The 18,209-nt window shown below is 39.3% G+C and overlaps 1 protein-coding gene across 7 annotated transcripts in view; it reads right to left on the bottom strand.

The window, feature by feature from the left end:
- Positions 1 to 17,069, bottom strand: part of SLC45A3 (solute carrier family 45 member 3) — a 37,583-nt gene extending 20,514 nt beyond the window's left edge. For 2 of the 7 annotated variants that reach the window (XM_026715525.2, XM_087929405.1), the window contains exon 1: positions 16,937 to 17,069. The gene's annotated coding sequence lies outside the window, so the exon portion shown is untranslated. Of the gene's footprint in view, positions 1 to 9,385; positions 9,598 to 9,770; positions 9,843 to 11,645; positions 11,743 to 16,432; positions 16,570 to 16,888 lie in introns of those variants that run through there. The other 5 variants (XM_087929402.1, XM_087929404.1, XM_026715528.2 and 2 more) reach the window with 5 other exon arrangements.
- Positions 17,070 to 18,209: the final 1,140 nt, after the last annotated feature.

The raw sequence follows: 18,209 nt of genomic DNA, 5'->3' as shown, positions 1-18,209 counted from the left end.
GCTTTGCTTTATTCTTCCCCTGGGAGACAGTCTGAAGATTATTTTTTAAATACATTATAAGCCCTACCTGATGATCAGAGAACAACATTTGTCCAAGAAACCAGGAAACAAAACTCCTTTACCTGAAAATCAGGTAAGCAAGCCAGGCCTCAGCATGATTTAAAGGGAAAAGCCAGACAAAGGGAAGGCAAATTTAAAGCACAATTTAGAAGGATGGCAACTGGTACAACAACATATATTTAACATTCCTGCAGCTTCTGCACAAATGTGTTCCAACGGACTTAAAATCTTGAGAACTGTATCAAAGCATAACAGCTCAACACTCATCTGATTTTTTTTAAAAAATTGTTTCAACATGTTTAAAAAAATTGTGTATGAATGATTGCTGGGCAAAATTAAAATCAATAAAAATCAGAAAACCTTCCAGAAGAAATTATTCAGACCCAATGTATAATATTAATAAATTATACTACCTGTAGTATTCAACAATACAGAACTATATGATACACATTATTATCTTTCACCACACAGTCAGTCAGCTGTTCAGACTGGATTTGGCACTTTTACCCACCTATTGAGTCCTTCCAAAGGACCTGGGGTATTATTATATTTTATCCTGCCCAGATGAAGTAAAAACTAATGGCGAACATTCCTAATCCTCTTGCCTCCTCTTTTTGCCACCACAACTGTGTGAGGTCGGTTGGGCTGGGAGATAAGGTTTTCATGCCTAAGATAGGTGAAGAATTCACTGTAATGAGAATGGGCACATTTAATTATACTGCTTTTCCACTTTTTAAAACTTTTTAAACCATTCTTAGAAACAATACTGTAGGACGAAGTGGCAGAATTTATTATCTTCCCTCTAGATGCAAATAGAGAGTTTTTAACTTGCCAAACTAGCAACTTCATCCACACAAGAGATGTAATGAGGTGGATGATCAACTCCAAAGTTCTCAGAAGTACAAAGTTGTTTTAGAAGACACTAGAAATAGATATCCACAAAGAAGGATGGAACTCATATCTTAGTCACTGGGAGCTGACTCTTTGGGGGTCATTTGAAAATCGAATGCACAGACTGTATTGAAGGAGAGTAAGCTCCACAGCGCAATTACTGTATGAGCAAAGTCTCCTGAAAAGGAAATTTGATTGCTTTAATGAAGCTTAGACCCAGTTAGGGTGATGTACGGTAGACACATAACTTAGAATAGGAAAAAGGAATATTAGATCTCATAGCCTGATCTGGAAAGTAAACACTTAAAGAGGAACTGAGAGATGCTTATTCATAATTTTAAAATATATTTTTAAAAAGTTAACCTATTGTAAAATACTGTATGCATTTATCCTCTGAGAAAAAGACTCAGAGACCTTGGCCTTCCAAGAAGAGAGAAGAGAAAAATTGGGAAGCTGTCCTCCAAACTGAATGAAAGGGGAACAGAACAGTTATAAACTTCCTCTGTAATGTGAGAGGACAAGGGAAAAAGTCGCTCATCCTTCTCTGACCCATCTCCTCTCCATAGTTCTTAAATACTGTATGTGCCCAGAGTAAGGAAGATAGAAGCACGGTTGTAATTTATTTAATTTCAGCTCCTTGAATTTGCTCCTGGTTTAGTAAACTGAGGCCTCTGTTATCTTACTGGCTCTTCATCAGAGCAAGGCTAATAATAGGTTGCAAAAACGCTTTTTATCCAAGGAATGCACAAATATTGCCTTGATCTAACAGCTTCTGTAAGTGCAAAAGAAAACTCACAATTAAGGAAATTCCCTTTTTGTTTAAGATTCATGAAATGGCATTCAATTGCTGATTTTCAGGTCATTGGAAATTTAAATAAGGCTGCAATCACATACTCATTTACTGAAGAATGTCCTACTGAATAAATATAAAGGAAGTTACTTCTGAGTAAGTGTTCAGAGGATTGTTGCATAAGTCTGTTGTCTCTGTCAGTCATTGTTAACCAAATATTCCAGTTGTTTTGTCCCTACACCAAAAAAATAATAAATTTCTAACTATACAATTGTGCTTCAGTTTTGTTTCCCAACAACCTACATTAATCAGAAAAAATGAGTTGGAGAATGCCAGTAAGGTTATTCAGAATGAAAATCTATTTACTTCAAAACAGGATCTTTAAATAAAATTAGGTGAGCAGGAAAAACTAAATATTTACTGATCTGTTTGAAAACACACAACTTAGGGAGTGGGAGTAGAGAAGTGCATTATCAACAGAACTGCCAGATTTGGGCTGCAAATTCTGGGCACCCATTAGGTGGCAGCAAATGGATAGAGAACGCTCTTCGTTGCCATCTAGTGGAAATTATTTTTTTTCAGTCCAACTTTGGCAGCCCTACTAGCATTAACCCTTCCTCAATCTAAGGCCTACACATACATTGTATTACAATTTGAATACTTTCCAACCAAACTGGACCATACCTGCTTTTATCACCCTATTAGACAAACCAATGACTAGATGAAAATTATGGGGATTATAGTTCAACAGAAGCCTTCTGGGTAACTTTGGTGTAGTTACTCTCAGCCCTAGGAAGAAGCCATAGCAAACTACTGTTCTTCCAAAAATACTGCCAAGAAGGCTGCGTGGAGTTCTCCAGGCAGAGGCCAGAAGTCAAGATTGACTTGGAGACACACATTTCTCCCCAAGAAAGTTCAATGCTGCTTTTTAGAAAGCTATTTTAACACCCTGAGGCTTTCATTTGTTTTATTGAGGTTTTCCCTGCACCGTCAAAGACAGCTGCTGCAATTTAACAACAGAATCAATTTGCCTAGAATAAAAAGGAGTGTAAATAATAAAAGGAGAGGCAGATGTTTCAGAATGGCTTGCTCATTGGGCCACCATGTCTACAAATCCATTTCACATCTGTTCTAGCTACACTACAGAGCAGAACCATGCCAGAACATAGACAGACTGCATACATATGACCCTGAAATAAAGATTTAAGATATCATTCAGTAATCATTCCAAAACTAGTACCCTCCTGATATGTTGGACTAGAGTTCCCAGAAATCTTAACCAGCGTGTTGAGGGCTGGAGGACACCAAGTTGGTGATTGCTATATGACTGCAAAATTCACCAGATGACCATGAGCAAGTCTTCATCTCAAGCTTACACCAGAGGGGATACAAGACAAATGTCTCCACATAGGCAGCTACACTTTTAAGTAGTTTCTGTGCAGTTGTTGAATTGCAAGAATGAATTGTTGTCACACTACCTTTGTTCTGTTTCCCAGATTCCAAGCAAAACAATACAGGCAATCCCTAGGTTATGAATGAGATCTGTTTCTAGGTGTTCTTTGAACTGAATTTGTAGGGAATCAGAAGTTATTTAGTGTTAGTCAAATGCCTGTCTTAATATGACAGTTTGAAGTTATGATGGCTTCAAGGGTGCTTCACAGCACATAAGCATTTCCAGCCATTGTAAAGCATCATGATTTTCCAGTCACAGGATGGCGACCTGAGTGCTTGGCAACCTGTTAAGACTTATAACCATGACCATGTGATCACCATCTGTAATCTCCAGAAAGTCAATGGGGAAGCTGGAAGGGAAGGTTGCAAACTATTGCCGGCTGCCACAAGGACTACCTGTCATCTCTGGCAGTTGGCTGAAAGAGCTGCCCACTGTGGGAATCTCAGTTCCATGTGGAGCTGAGATTTCCCCATCCCAGAGCTGAAATTTCCACCATCGCCACCACCCTAACAAAGCATTTCTCCTTCCCTCCATCCACTGGAGGGAAAATCCTTCTAAAAATGTCAAGATTTAACTCTATTCCTACAGCCAATGGATTCTCCTCCACATGTATAGTTCTTGCACTTAATCCTACAAATCCATGCTCCATGGCCAATATATACAACATAGCAGTGTTAGCTGTGACTTCTATTGTAACTGAAGGCTCTACAACATTAGTAGTTTATGGCTTGAAAGAACTTAATTCAAATCACAAATCAGACATATTAAATTTGGACTGTCAATATCCCCAGTGAGTAAGAGAAAGCTGCCTTTTAGAAATTAAGGTGAGACCTCCCTCAGTTTGCTTTCAAATGGGCCAGGATTAAGGATTGCCCCTCTGCCAGTCAGCCTCCTCCTCTGGTTTAATACAGAAGAATAAAAATGGAAATCAAACCAAGTGAGAAAAACCTAAAGCTATCCCAAAGGTGTCCCCCTCCCTTTAACCTCTTGGCCATGGTAGCAGACAAGGATTAAACCCTGATCACATGACCCAGCCGATTGCATTTATATGTTGGGATGTAAAACCCGCCCTGCTGAGCAGCCTTTTCTCTGCCTGAGGCAGGGAAAGCGGGGGAGGGGGGAGGAGGGGCTTCTGCTAAGTGTCTCACCCAACAGACACACAAAGGGGATTAGCCAAGAGCCTCTCAGCCCTGCAGAGTAATCCATCAAATTATCCCCTTGTTGGTGCTGCCGTCCTCTTGGGGAGGGAGCAAGGCTCTAAAGGCGTTTGAAGAAATTACGCTTGAGCCTGAAACAGTCGTTGTTTCTCCCCCCCCCCCCCGCCCCCAGCTGCTTCTAGTCGAGTCCTACAATGGGACAGTTGTAAACAGAAGACAACTATTTGGAAGGGAAAAGAGAAGGAGCTCTATGAGGGGAAAGAGGAAAGGCAGCCAGTGTTAAAAAGGGCAGCGGCCTCTCCCATGTGTCAAAACCCAACAGGTGGCCTAGCCAGCTCTCCGGTAACAGAAACAACAGCAGCCAGGAGAAGTATCCGACAATACAAGCCAAACTCCTCCCAGCCCAGCCCTTCTCCATTTAGGGAAGGAATACCCATTTCTAAGAATTTAAGTATTGTCTAGCAGCGCCCCAGGCATTTCCCTTTCTTCCAAGCCATTTGGGGGCTTTGGGTTTAATCGCTTTTCCTTCTTAATACACATGGAAGAGATCCAGACTTCAGCTAGGCTTCTCCTTGTGCTCGGCTGCATTTGACCATCTGCCTGCATTCTTGAAGAATGTGAAGTGAGTATTGCCCTGGTCCAGAAATGCCATTTCTGAAGATGCCATTTCACAAGTACCTCATTCAAAGAAGGGCTGGGAGGTTATTGGAGGGTAAGTGGCATAAAAAAATCGAGCTTTGGTTTTTATTAAATGATGATGACAAAACATATTTGTAACTTCTAAGTGGCATTAATATTCACAGATCTCATAAGGATCAAGAATGCAAAACTGCTACCCTGTTTCCCCAAAAATATGACCTACCCTGAAAGTACGTCCTTGATTTTTACACGTGCACCCAATATAAGCCCTACCCCCCCCCCAAAAAAATAAGTCCTAATTAAGATCCCACCCACTTGAGTGCACAGGTGGGGATGTGGGGGTGGAGCTGCCCTACTACTTACTTACTACTTACTTTTGGATAGTTGTAGCAGTTGTACTTTTGGACAGTTGTCGCACACCCCGCACACCTGCCTTGCCGGCTCATTTCTTCAGCAGCCGACAAGGCTGGCAAGGCTTTCCTGAAGGCCTCTGTAGCTGATAACAGAGCTCCAGATCGATCTGGAGCTCTGTTATCGGCTGCAGAGGCCTTCAAGAAAGCCTTGCCGGCTGCAGAAGAAGTTCCTGAAGGCCTCTGACAGCGAAAAGGAGGCCGGGGGCGACACGTGCAAGTGAGGTTAGTCAGTGGATAACATCCCCCGAAAATAAGACCTGGTGCCTTTTTTGGTGGCAAAAAAAATATAAGACAGGGTTTTATTTTGGGGAAAACAAGGTGCATGGTCTGTTCCCTGACTTTGGCTGATCATTTTCTCAGCAGAAGCCTTCACCCTTATTTAATATCTACTGTCAAATAATCACTTTCAGGTCAAGATAGTTTGAATTCACTTTAAAATCTGGATGCAGTTTCAAGTTTAAAGCACTTAACTTTATTTTAAGATATTCTTCCAATAAGCAGTGAGGGAAATGCTCATATCCTTTAATCCAACTGTCTGGCAAAGGAAAAGATCAGTTGCACATCATATACAAAGCAACAAGAGACACACATGATCTGCACTATGCTGGATTGAAATTGCAGAGAGTTTTAGTTTTTTTGCAATTTTTATCCAGAACTGGACCCTTTCACATGCAACTCTGCCTTCAAGCTCCAACAGATTATAACTTGTATGTGCATCTGAAAACTTCTGTCCTCACGGCCATCCTATGCAGTAGGATACATTTCAAGCCATTTAGTCAGAGTCATTTGATCATTCACACAAGGTACTGCTTCCCTTTCCCATGTAATTATAGGCAAAAATGTATTTTCCTTTCTTTGCTATCCATATTATCCCCACCTGCATTTCATAATATACCACTCTTTTGAAATGGCTGACTGTTTGAGAGAATGGCAATACAGAAGTGTAGGAGTAGTGTGAAGATACAATATTGTGTTACAGAGATAACAACTATCAATCTTTTGACCTTATTACTAAATATGTGCAAACATATCTCATTACCTCTTGGTATTACAAGTATTTTCGCTATCTCACACCTATCCTTTTACCATTCTGAAAGCAATGCAGATTTTTTTAAAATTCCAAATTATACCACTTTTTGCATTCACTTTTAATATTATATCTCTTACACACACTGACACTTTTAGTCTCTTGAATCCAGCATACTGAATTTAAGCCTTTTTTCATCTCCTTCTTTCTTCAGAGTTCCTCCAAAGTCACATTTGCTGCAAAGTTGTAGAATACAATTCGAAGCCACAAAGTCATGAATTTAGGGGTGGAGAGATCATCTGGACTGCTAGATTTCACATTTAGAAAGTAAAAAGCAGATTTGAAAAGTTTTCATTCACACACACACACACTTCACAGCTTAGCCCTGAACAGAAACAAATACTTTGCCAGTTTAACATCACTCCATGACATCAAGAATCCCAAAAATGCAGAGGTCAGGCTGAAAACATCAGCAGCTAACTTTGCTCCCCCTTTTGTAACTGTGCCTAGTCATGCTGTCAAAGACAATTATTTACATTTTCCATTTTGCCTTTTTCTTCCAGCCAGGATGATATAAGGATTTTTGGGCCAGATGTAGGGGGAGAACTACCAGCTGATACAAGACACATTGCAGACTGAATCCCGAGGTCTGCAATTGGAAAGGAGCCTAATGAACCTAAAGAAGGATCCTATGGAACCTCTATATGTAAATATCACTAAACATAAAATGAAATGGTGAGTTTAAAACAAATCACGCTTGTACATAGAATCTAACACATTATATTGGATTCAGATCCAACGTAAGTTAACCTTAGTAAGACCACACCTAGAGTACTGCATTCATTTTTGATCACCACATTATAAAAAGATGTTGACGCTCTAGAAAAAAGTGCAGAGAAAAGCAACCAGGATGTTTAGGGGACTGGAGACTAAGGCAAATGAAGAACGGTTACAGGAACTGGGCTTGGCTAGTCTAGTGAAGAGAAGGACCAGGGGAGACATGATAGCGGTCTTCCAATATTTGAGGGGCTGCCATAGAGATGAGGGGGTCAAGCTATTTTCTAAAGCGCCTGAGGCCAGTCAAGGAATAATAGATGGAAACTGAATAAGGAGAAATTTAACCTGGAAATAAGGAGAAACTTTCTGACAGTGAGAACGATCAACCAAAGGAACAGCTTGTCCTCGGAAGTTGTGGGAACGCCATCACTTGAGACCTTCAAGAAGAGATTGGACTGCCATTTGTCAGAAATGGGTAGGATCTCCCGCTTGGGTGGGGGTTGGACTAGATGACCTACTACGATCCTTCCAACTCTTATTATCTGTTCTCTGTTATCAAACAAACCACCTTATCAACTCGTAAACATGTGAAACTCAAATAAGTTCTTTCAGGCAAAAATATAAGCAATCCACTGGCTAATCCAGTGCAAAAACTAGTTAATTTTTTGAATGGGAAGATAATTTGTTGCCAATAGAGAGGCCTTATTTGGTATAGAACAGTACTGTAGTGATAGGAGAAAACCACATTATTCCAAATCTCAGCCACAAGAAGCTTTGAAGAAATGATGATAGCAAATTCTTAAGCTTTATTACATTTTTTGACTAAAGTTGAAAGGCTTAACCTTGTGCTCTTCTGTGAGGGATAGGTTTTGAGTTCCAGACATACTAATGGCCCCTTTTGTAATCACATGGTAAGTAACGCATTTTTGCCTGTGGCAGTTTTGAGGCCTGCAATTCCAGCTATTTATAATCATGCCAGCTATTTAATGTCATAATTGTAATTTTTGATCACTGCAAAGAAGGAACCTGCTGATAATTTCCAAAGTAGAGGGGTATGGTGTAGAAACCAAGAACCCTTATAAAAGAAAAAAGAAAAGCACAGAATATGGACTAATTTCAGTTACAGCATACTTCAAAAAAAAGGGTACGGCAAAAGTAGATGTCCTGGGAAAGTCTTCAGTTGGGTTGAAAATGCCAGATTTTGAAAGAGTCACCCCACTTTTCTCTCATGAGTGACCTAAGTGTCATTTTGCCACATAAATCCCATTCTTCTCAGTGATTTCTGCTAATCACATCAGCCCAATTATCTTTTTAAGAAGAAAAGCATTTATTTTCCTAGCATTTCTTTCGGGAGCATGAAATTTAAACTGTTGGCAAATTTAAACTACAATATTATACCATCAATTTCTAAAGTATGGCTTTCATGCTATTGCTTAACAATAGTTCCCACTTGCCCTAATTTCCTTAGGGGAAGTGGGAATTATGGTTGAGACACAAGTTCTTCAGTGGTCTACTAAAATGACTGAGACCACTCTTAGGAAACTTGTACTACTTATATTTCAGTTTTCCCAATGACTCACCATTTAGCTAAGACTGGTTAATATAGGTCGTTCATCATATTCTGCAGTATATTGCATGGCCAGGATTTATCATAAATCACTTGATTGTTCAGATTTTAACAATTCCTTTCAAACAGAGCACCAGCTAAGTCTCTTGTACAACTGGGATAATTAATTTAATGCTTTCCACATAATCAGATCCTGTTATCCTATTAGTTTCTCAACAGGAAAAGAAGGAAAGTGGGTTTTGGCAATAGAGGATTGGCTAAGTTTGCACTCTGAGTCAAATTTGGCTGCTGCAGATTTTAGACTTAGTACACACAGCATGGTTGAGAAGAACAAGGCTAACTATAAACATGAACTTTCTGACTTACTGGCCATCTTTACAGACAGGGTGGGTAAATCTTCCTGGCAGTTTCTGAAAATTACAGGCATATTCTTTTCCTGTTAGTCCTTTATGTTTCATTTCTTCAGAAATCTCAATTTTCCAGATCAAATTTCATGGAGAATACATATGGGCTGGAAAACTCCCCCCCGCCCCTCATACATTACACCTTTCTGGCAGTTTCAAATTATGCTTTCTATAAATAGTACCCTTTGATTTTCAAAAAGTACTTACTGTGCATTGTAGGTAGTGAATCAGGTCAACACCCAAGAACAAACGGGTATATAGAGAGGGAAGGATAGAGTAAGGACAGTTATAACTGCTGCAGAAGTCCAAGATTGTTTTCCTGGGGACACTCATATATTTCATATTGCCCAGAAATAGAAATGGGGATACCCATAAAAACGTAGAATCTGAACAGGTTGAAAAAACATTTAGGAAGAAAGCAATGTCACACCATTTCCATACAAGAAAATTATAGGGGTGCACTCTGGTAGTCATCAAGAATTTCAGGTAACTCTTAGCCTTTAAATAATGCTAGGATTCTCTTCTTCCCACCCCAAACTCAATCCAAGATGCAGTTACATAAAATGCAAATAATATGCAAAAATGATCTTACATTTGTCATGGGAAATATAATATCCGGGGTAACTTGCACAAAACTCAGTGTAACTCTCACAAAGCTTTGTGTAAGTCACTGTGGATTTTGGAGTTAATATAGACAGGATGGTATGTTTAATCACCCTGTTCATTGGCTGGTCCAATATGCAAATGTGATGAAATTCATAACTCTGCCCAATGGCACTAAGCCACTTATTTCCCCACTGATCCTTCTGACTGTAGCAAAGGAGAGGCATGATACTAAGACTCTCCCTGCCTCCCACCTCCCTCCACCCACTCATCCACCCTCCTTTTATCTGGGACAAGCTGCCATTTGGCTACTCCACTCATCCCAAAATAATCTACAGCAGTGAACATTACACCTGGACATTTTGCAACTTAGTTATGTAACATTTATGAAAGAGTGATAGCTTATTTGATTATCTTCCTCCTTTCCAGATCCCTTTCTTCCATTAATCCCTTAGATTTTTTGTTTATTTTACTTCCTTTTCAGAAATTTGGCAAGGCACAAGTAAAAATAAACAACACCTATACCAAAGAAAGCATACATGCTCAACCTCTTTCTCTGTTTTGATGAAGTAATAATTACAGTGAGCAAAACAGAGTTAACTGGAGCTAACCAGAAATGAATGTGAGTATTATAATGCCACCTATGGACTCGCTTACATTTGAGAAATATAACTGAGGAATAAGACTCAGAAAACACTCCCAAGATCACTTCATACAAAAAAAAAACTTTTTAGTAAAGCCAGCTTGCAAATTAAGCCCTATTCAACAGTTATATCTGAAGATGATTTGTGACTAGTTTCCATTGTGCAAAATGCAACAAAACAGGATAGATGATAGAATATAGATAGATAAGTGGATGGAGAGAGGGAGGGAGAAGAAGAGAGAATGAGAATGAGAATGAATATGCTGCTTTGGGGTGAAACAAAACCTGTCCCCTTGACACACACATCTGTCAATAAATGATAATAAGGGATAATTTCAATACAAGGAATTAAAAGATTGTTCTCAGAAATCAAAAAGAAATGAAAAAAGCTGCATTGCATGTTTTTTTCCTGAGTCAGCCATGGTGTTATGTTAACTTTTCTTGCCTTTCCTGTAATACATTAGGCTGCGCTTAAGTAGATTTCAAAATATGAAGTTAGGTTTTCCTTTGTCTGCACCCATACCTGTTTGCAGTTTAGAACCTTTGTGTCTCTTGCACATGAACATGGACTTTAACCACAGAGATTAGAAATTGTTTTTCTGAACACCCAGATAACAACAGGAATTAGGTTCAGGAATTAATGGCTTCTATCCTCTTAAGATGATAATGCAGTACTGCCTACCTGAACAGAAGGTAAATCAGGCCCACAGGCTCTGGGAGTAGTTATTTCTCATATATAGAAACGCCTGATTGAAAAGGATGCTGAAACTCTCTTGGCAAGTAGCAATACAGACTAACAATCCTTGTTATGGCAGTAGATTGGAGAGAAATCAGAATTGGCTACCATTAAGAAGAGATTGAAATTGCAATTTGAATGCTACAATTCTGTATTTGGGAAGTGAATTTTGGTGCTTACCAAGCTCAATAGCTAGCATCATCGAGCAGCAAAGCAAAATCGTTAGCCGAAGAAATCAGCTGCAAATATATAAACTGGAAGGACACTTTTCTCCTCACTTAGGACATGTTCCATGGTACAGGAAGTCCTTGATTTACAATGGCTTATTTAGTGACTATTCAAAGTTACAACAGCACTGAAAAAGTAACTTACGACCATTTTCGTACTCATGATCATCGCAGCATCCCCATGGTCACATGATCAAAATTCAGATGCAACTGACTCATATTTATGATGATTGCAACATCCTGAGGTCATTTTATTACCTTTTACAGCTTTCTGACAAGCAAAGTCAATGGGAAAGCCAGGTTCACTTAACGAGCCATGTTACTAACTTAACAGCTTCAGTAATTCATTTCACAACTGTGGCAAGAAGTTGTAAAATGAGACAAAATTCATTTAAAAACTGTCCTGCTTAGCAACAGAAATTTTGGGCTCAGTTGTGGTTCCAAGTCAAATATCTGTACTACCTCTACAGGAATACCTGTATTACTTTTGTCATACCCCTGGTGGAGACTCTGAGGGAGAGGAGGAACAGTTGATAGGGAGTGGAAATGTGGCTCCGGAGGTGGTGGAGGAGGCTGGGGAAGGGCAGAGGCCGGCTGAGCAATCAGAGGAGAACCCAGGCCCATCCCCTATCCATCCTAGGACACGCAGGGAGGAGAGGATCAGGGGAAAATGTGGTCTACTTGGGAGGAGAGGGCCATGATCCTCTTCATGGGTTGCAGATGTGAGATCTGCATAAGAGTTTGGACCTGCGTGCTAACAAACGATGGAGACAAATTAATATTTTATTCCTGGGTGAGGTTTATCTTGGTTGACGTTCTTCCAATGAACTATACCTGGTTATCTTCTTGAAGTTTGTAATTTATTATCCTGGTCTGTCAGTGGAACTTTCTTCAGTGCAGTTTGTTTTTGTTTTTTGCTTTGTTATCTGCTCTTTGAATATGAACTGTATTTCTTTCGTTTGTAATGTTATTTTGAAAATAGTTTAATCTTCAACTGTGAACAATTAAACAGTGAAGCCAAGTTGAAGGCATTAAAGGACATTTATTTACGTTTTGGTTTTTGTTATATTTTTCACCACTTTTTAAAGGCAACGGTAGAATTAGGAGGCAATAATTTGGTGATATGTCAGTGGCTATTTTTCAGTTTACCACATACAAAGACAGGACTGAAGAGTGAGGTAAACAGTATTCTAGCCACGACAGTTCCTACTGATCTAAAACCAGTCTTGCATTTAAATATCAATGTTTTACCTTAAACTTCCATTTTTGAGATAGAACACAAATGAAACTAAAGATAGATGAATGTTATGGAAAGAAAGCTAGGCTTGCTACACCACTGTCTAGACTGATACACCGCTATCTTACTAGCAAATATAGGAACTAATGGGCACTTTAGAAACAGTTTAGATCAGTCTTTCCCAACCCCGTGTCCTCTCCATGTGCAATTGTGCAAAGAATGGGAAGACTGTAAACATTGTAATTCTCTGCCACAATAACTGATGCAGCTTTGGAATTATGTGAGTTGTGGTTCAGTGTATCTGTAGGCAGCAAAGTTAGGAAAGAGCCCCTAGAATAAAAAAATCAAGTGAATCATGCCTCAAAAGAAAATAGAATCTGCCAGTGTCATTAACAGTGTTGTATGTGCAAAAGGTATGCTCAATGTATTCAGTGCTGTTTTGTGCTTTAGTCCACGGGTGTCAAACTCGATCACGTCACATGACATATCGAGACGCTTTGTGACTTTTTTTGTCTTTGCAAAGCCAGGGTGGGTGTCGGCCTGTAGGCCGCCAGTTTGACAGGCCTGTTAGTCAATTATTATACTTATTTACTATACAGACTGCCTTCCAGGACTACTTATGCCTGATTGAATAAAGATCATTTACATACCCTTTGGTCTTTAAAAAAAATCCACAAAATTGATGCTACTATTTTGATCCTTCTACTCATATAATATGCAAGAGTATAACATAAAATCATCTCAGAATTGTTAGAAGATATGTCATAGTTTCAGACAAATCTGTTATACCACTTCAGACTTTACCCTATCGAAAAAGGATTAATGTGCTTGTCATAAAATTGGTCACTGAGAAGCAAAACAATGAACAGCATGAGATGAGCCACATAAACTAGCAATTCTGTATAAGACAGGAGGAATGGTCCAAATCAACTAGAACAGCTATAGATAAGACTCATGTAAGCCACCTTCTGATTTAGGAAAAATCCATTTTTGAAAATACCCAATGTATTCATGTGGATCAATGTTTCCTGTTTTCATCAATTTTTGGATAGAATAATTTTGAAATATATCCAAGATTAACAGAAAATAGGGATTTAGAGAAGCCAACCTTTTGGCTTGCCTGAGCTGCACTTAGTGAAGAGGAATGTCTTAGGTTCCATATAAAATAAATAATATAGTTAATGTCTATAAATAACAAACTTCCTTTATTTTCTTATATTACATTACCATCTTATGGGGCTGCATTGTATACTTAGTATGCTTATATATACATACAAATATACAGAAGTGCATGTGCCACTTGTGTTCAGATCTACACATTTATACATACTGGAATAATGTCACGTCAGATTTAAAATTGCATACTGGCAAGGAAGAGCTAACTCATTCCCTCTTTTATTAGTTATTTCTTTTCTAAAGGGCCAATGCTCCAGTACTGATTGGCCATTATAGGCTGTTAAGAGAAATGTTATCTCCATGAAGCATAACACGTAGCAGCCATGATAAATTTTATCCTTCAACATAATTTTGTGATTCTTAGAAATCCTCCTGTGATATCCAAGAGGAAGAAGTTCATGAAGAACCCTAAATTATGTTATGATTGAACATACATCATTCTATCAACTAGTTAGCTCTGAGCTGAACCTATCTGAAAGCAGCTAAACCTACTCATCACTCAAATATTTGCAATTTCCATTACTGCTGCAGCAAATTATGGGTATATGTTTGTTTTAGCAGGTGCCCAATACTTCAGATAATCCCAAGTAAAACACTAGGGTTATATCCCAATCTGTCATAAAGGCTTAGTACTACTGAAAATCCATTATTCAGTTTCCCTAAAGCTAAGATTTTTTTAAAAAAAAAAAAACCCTAGGCAATAGTTTTTATTGGATTAACTTCTGCTGATATAGGAGTGTCCAAGCTTAATTTTCAAAGACCTGTTCCACAAGAAAAGCTAACAAAGTAACACAAACACCAGTCTGCTTTTGTATACTACAAATTAATCTATTTTTTTTAAAAAAGACTCACATAGATTATTACTGATTTACAATCAACTTAAAGGCCTGTCGGAAAGTTAAGGGATAGTTGCTTTCCCTTTAGATCAGGAAATAGGTTAGTTAATTATTAGAAAAACACCATTTCTTAACCACAGGACATATAGAGCAATCTACCTCTTACACATTAATTGTGGAATGAGTATTATGAAATCCTTGATGGAGTTTTGTTTTCTGTTTGAGAAAGAGACCGAACCAAGTCTATCAGAGTTAATCAAGGACACCAGCTTACATGCCTAGCTGGAAAGCTTCTGATGGATTCTTTGGCTGGCAGGATCCATAGAAAACTCAATTTGGGGCAAGGGGAAGGAGTCTTTCCTTGTCCAACCTGAATTCCTCCCACAGGCATCTCACAATCAATTATTCATACAATTCTAATGTGGTCAATAAAACAATTTGGAACATGTTGTGGGAAAAGTGTCACATGAAACAGATCTAACTTCAATTATATATGTTCTGGGCCACAACTTGGGCTCAGTTCTTAAGCGAAGAGCCAATCATGTAATAATTTGTGTTACTATTAATATCCAATAACAGCACTTATTACCATTATCAACATCAGACCTAATGCTTCAAACAGTATCTGGGTTAGCGGCCATTTTATTTTTCATAGTCCTTGTGACAAAGGTGCCCTGGGTCACAATAACTAAATGTAATATTTAGTTATTTGTGGATTTTTAACAGATAGCATAACAGATGCTAGGTGCCTTGAAAACAACTATCATGTCAGTGCAGTATTAGAACAAAATTATAAACAAAACTTTTTATCCAATATTTTAATTTTTAACCACCCATCTCCCCAAACTTTAAATGCCAATTACTAAAAAGCCCTGGTCAAATTTCACCAGCTTATTATATCAATCTAGTACCAGCTCCCAGAATTTCTTGACAACATGGTCATGTAGCCTCCGCCATTTCTGTCCAGCAAGAGAATTTTCCTCAAAGTGACAAGGCTGTAATGAACAACCCAGTTGTCACAACTGAAAATAGAAGTTAGCAGCTTTGCTGATAGCAGCAATCAATACACGTTTTCTGAGGAAACCTTGGAGTCACTGGCTGAATGTAATTTTGGATAAATTTAGATAATAGAATGCCACCACATTTGGTTCTTTAAAACAGAAGCCCTGGAAAGTAGGCCTACCCCAGGTTAAAGACAAACTTTTAAAACATAGGTTCTGCATTTCTGGAGGTGTATTTTCAGCTTCTAGAATTGTTACCACGACATAATACAGTAGGAAGAAAGAGAGAAAAAACTCCAAAATGTCTTGACTGGTGAAAGAGGTTTAAAAACATTTTTAGTACTTTGTAAGAAGCAGCAACTCGGCTACGTCAAATTTGGATCTGTGCTCTATGGATTTCCAACAATTAACAAGCTTTAGAAAGTTTTTAGACTACCCAGCCAGTAGGAGAGAGCAGGAGTTCAGGAAAGAATTAGAGGAAAAGGGAAGAGAGAGAAGTTCAAGGATGAAGCAAACCCGATGATCATTTTTCCCAGGGCTTGGAGGAATTCCTTCGTCATCTAATAGACTACCGCTCATTAAGCAGCAACAGTAACCTAGGGGCCAGACATTCATTTATCCGCAACATTACTCCCAACGCCACGTATCCAATGAACAGCTCTAAAACCGGGTTGAAAGTAACTACGGGAACCGAAGTAAGCAAAACGTGGAATCCCCGAGCAGATCTACTAGCATCAGAGATTTCCGCAGCAAGTTCAACCAAAATAAACCCCGCGATTAATCTATGACTCATACCTCTTGCAGCCCCACCCCTTTCCGGAGACGAAAGCCTAAGATTTTCCAAAAGAGACGAGATTAACGATGAGCAAGCAAAATAACTTTCTGGGGGGTGCGCTTGCGGCATCTCAAAACGGAGCGAGCGCTGCCAACAATGTCCTACTCTAAAAGACTGAGCCGCCTCTTCCCGCTTGTCCCCCGACCCAACCACCCACGCTCCTCCGCAGCAGTTGCCGCCGCCGCCGGAGGAGGAGGAGGAGGAGGGAGAAGGCACGGGAGACACCGGCCTCCCCAGATCCCCCACACGCGGAGGAGGACTTGCCCGAGCTGAGGCGCCGGCCCCTTGGGGAAAGCGGTCGGAGCTGAGGGGAGGAGAGGCTCTTTCCAGTAAGGGAAAGTGGCCCCGGCACTGCAGGAGATGCCCAGAGTTTAAAAAAGAAAAGAAAAAGAACAAGAGCAAACATGTGAACTGACTTCATAGGAGGTGGCTCGGAAACACTAGCGCACATGTTGCTGAAGTACCTGGAAAAGAGACGCCGCAGCTCGTACGCTTTCTTCTCCAAGAGAAGCCGCATCTCCGCTTCGAAGCCCCGAGTGGTGAATTACATTGTGGGCTCCATCGCAAACCGGCTCGCGTTCTACCGCCTTTTAAATTGCTAGCCCTCAAGGCGCATGCGCCTTGTTGCCTTGGGAGTGACGTTGACTTGCCCAAATGCGGGGCCGAAGGAGCGTTCCTTGTCTGGAGACCGGGCGAAGTGACTTTCTCGTCTCCTCCCGCTGGCTGTAGTTCAAGGCTACAACCCGCCTAAGCTCCAGCTTTCGGGAATGACCTGGTTATCCTTTTCATTTAGTGTTGCAAAAAGCATTAACCCTCTCCAGAATTATAGGACTCTCTAAAATTATGACCAAATGTCTGACTCCCTCAGACATTTGAGGTGAACGGTGTTCTTGGGGAATAAAACACCAACACAGAAATACACAACATGCTAAAAAAACCGAAGATGCAAAAAGTACATGTTTATTATTCCGTGTGTAAGTGTAGTCTGCCTTGTTTTAATAAACATTTGAGGCTGTTTTAAAACATTAAAATTTAACTATAAAATATAACAAAAAATAATTAAAATTTAAGTATAAAATATAACACAAAATAATATAGTTAGGATCAAATTGAAATTAGAAATCAGTATCATTAAAATATTTTAAAGGGGCATTCCAAAACTTGGGAGCCAAGCAAAATTTCTCCTTTTTGTGCCAAGTTACTAGACTTAGGTGGCTGAAGCATCTTCCCAATGGTAAGAAAGCTGTCCTGCATTTAAAATATTTAATTTTATATGCTTCCCGGGTTTCTAAGTTTAATACTACCAATTTTAAGCTCTTGGACTTTAATTGCCACTCTGTAAAATTGCATTTAGGAGAAAATAATATTATATTTTTATTTGGAAGCCCAGATGCAGATAAACCATCTTTCAGATCAGTTGTGTGTACTGAAGTGTACTGAATTTGTTGATTTCAGTGCTGTATTCCAGGCAACACTCCAAACATAGGATATTGAATAATGATTCAACCTTTTTTTTAGTTTCCCCAGATTAAGCCCAGGTTATACAATCCCATATTACAAGTTCATGATTTGTTTATTTCTTTGACAAGGTCATTGGACAGACTCATTTTTGCTGAGAACAACATGATGCCAAGACCTCTGCATAGCAGCTTTTCTGTTTGTTTCCAAAGGAGAAACATTTGATGAAGGTAACATGGGTAACATTTGAAACTCTTGAACTTTGTTTACTTAAGAGCT

Source organism: Pseudonaja textilis, chromosome 3 (assembly GCF_049901715.1).
Source record: "Pseudonaja textilis isolate UNSWEBS1 chromosome 3, rPseTex1.2, whole genome shotgun sequence".
NCBI lineage: Eukaryota > Metazoa > Chordata > Lepidosauria > Squamata > Elapidae > Pseudonaja > Pseudonaja textilis.
This window is presented reverse-complemented; position numbering and strand designations above follow the sequence as displayed.